This window comes from Trachurus japonicus, chromosome 22 (genome assembly GCF_045865225.1).
Source record: "Trachurus japonicus isolate A0001 chromosome 22, Traja_1.0".
Lineage (NCBI taxonomy): Eukaryota > Metazoa > Chordata > Actinopteri > Carangiformes > Carangidae > Trachurus > Trachurus japonicus.
In genome coordinates, this window is record NC_140928.1 from 257,222 (window position 1) to 259,721 (window position 2,500).

General features: G+C 45.4%; 1 protein-coding gene across 1 annotated transcript in view; it reads left to right on the top strand.

The window, feature by feature from the left end:
- The window catches only part of mipol1 (mirror-image polydactyly 1), an 86,402-nt gene that overhangs the window by 6,817 nt on the left and 77,085 nt on the right, over nucleotides 1-2,500 (top strand). The gene's annotated exons all lie outside the window — the stretch shown is intronic.

Consider the following 2,500-nt stretch of genomic DNA (forward strand, 5'->3'; position numbering starts at 1 on the left):
ATTGTGTGTGTCAGACAGAGACAAGTCGCTGTGATCCAGTTCAGAGCTCCAGCGGAGAAGTGGAAACCCCCTCCGCTGCTTCCGCCCAGGAAATCCCCCAGCTGGCCGGAACCAGAACCAGAACCAGGCCACTAGGAGGCGCTGTTCCTCCTCCCCCCAGAACCAGAACCAGACCAGACCAGGCCACCAGGGGGCGCTGTTGCCCCATGTGTTGCCCCAGCTGGCCGCATTCTAGAGCGCTGTAAAAGAGAGTAAGGACACCACTTGCGCCCCTAGTGGCAGGATGTGGGTGTTGCAACAGCGCCCAGAAAACCCATTCACTCCAATGTACAGTAGCTACAGGTCAAAAGTCTGGACACACTCAATGCATTTCCTTTATTTTCATGACTATTTACATTGTAGATTCTCAGTGAAACTCCACTAATGAACCTGACAAGGCAACACCACCTGTGAAGTGAAAACCATGTTCAGGTCAGGTTGAAGGTTCACCTCTTGAAGCTCATCAAGAGAAGCCCAGAGCAAAAAGCAGTAATCAGAGCAAAGGGGGGGCTACTCTGAAGAAACTAGAACTGGTGGAGGGCAGAGATAGAGGAGGAGGAGGAGGAAGGAGAGGAAGAAGAAAAGAAGAAAGAGAAGACAAAGAAGAAAAGAAAAAGTGTTTTCAGTTATTTCACACTTTTTTGTTAATTCCACATGTGTTCATTCATAGTTTCGGTGCCTTCAGTGAGAATAAAGGAAACACATTGAATGAGAAGGTGAGTCAGAACTTTTGGCCTGTACTGTATGTGTGTGTGTGTGTGTGTTGGCCACTTGCTGGTGTGGCAAGGTGAAGAGGGCCCGGGCGGGGATTGAACCCGCTTGCCAGTCACCCAAAGGGACATCCCCTTGGCCGAGTAGCCAGGGCGCATGATCAACTGGAGGCATAGTGACAGGACCACCACTGTCACACTGGTAAATGGATGAAAACGGCCATGTACTATTTGTTTTTAGGTGTCTTGGTCATATCAGATTAGATTTATAATTTGTTTATTACAAAATGTAGATTGAAACATTCATTTTTATTTTTTTTTACTCACCTATGTGTTAATGTTTAATCATCATAATCATGTTCTGGCCTGTGAATTTGCCTTGATGCCTCTCAGGAAGACCAATCGTTATTCTAGGTCTTTTGTGTGAATGCTCAGCTGGCTTGAAGCTGTAGTTAGGGCCACGGGCCGTCGCACCGGGCACTGGTCCCTGCAGCTATGAAACAGCTGCAGGTGGTTAGGGGTTAGCTGCCAGCGCCCGGGCGCTAAATGCTGCATTGAAGTCAATGGGACAGGCGGAAAAAAAGAGCGAAAAAGACCAATCATTGGAGTTTAACAAACGTCTACTGCTCAGGCATACTTTCACCTAGAGACTCCATTTAAACTTTAAACAGTAGACACAAGTCTTGTGTATTGTCGTATTACTCCACGTTTTGATAGGTCATATAGTTTTTGATCAATCCCTGATCAATGACCATGATCATTTTTGGAGAAATTATGAGTTTATAATGGGTGTGTATTGCATGGAATGTTCGTGTCAGAGTGCGTGACATCATCGGTTAGAGTGGGAGAGAGTGAAGAAACATTCTGTATTTTTTCTGGATAAACTGTCAGCACGGCCACAATTTACACTCTACAGACATAATTTTTTCAGAATTTGTAAGACAAACTTGTTATCTCTCATGTCATGTGCTCAAAATATCAGAGAGACTTACAGATACTTACAGAATCGCCTCTGAGTGCGGCCAAGTCTGTCTCTGCTCCTCATTGAGTCCAATACAAATATTTTCTGAGAGGAGCAGAACGGCCTGATGTTTTAAAACTGCCAGCGTCGCCAAAATATTTACTGTAGAAACACCAAATCGTACCGAAATTTTCAGTAAGTCCTTAGAGCAACGTTGATCTGTGTTTTGTTCTGATAGGAGTTACCGTTTTGTCATGCTAAGCCTAAATGTGAGACCGGTTTAGAGGCAGAAAATGGCTCTTTTTCTCCACGTTTCTGTCTGTCTCAGCTGCGGGGGCCCTATCGCCGTGGTAACCTCTTTGATCCTCAGGCCAGAGCTCGTTAACTTCATAAACAATCCACCTGGCGCTCGTTTAAATGTTTATAAACACAGACACAGCTAAATCAGACTGACACAGGATGCAGCTACTAACTAACTATGTGACAAGTCAGTCACACACACACACACAGACTCTAGAGCCAGCTTCATGTGATTACAGTCACACACACACACACACACACACACACACACACACACACACACACCACACACACACACAAACACACACACACAATGTGGTTACAGCTCCTCCATATCAGTGCTTATAGAAAGATGATCATGTGTCTGTCTGATCAGCTCTGTCTTGACCTTAAGATCGTGGGTTTGATTCCCATGTTGACAGAGATGGTAAAACCGGCCGTAGCCCCGCGGCCCATTCAAAATTTCTCCCGAGGAAATTTTCTAGTTGAA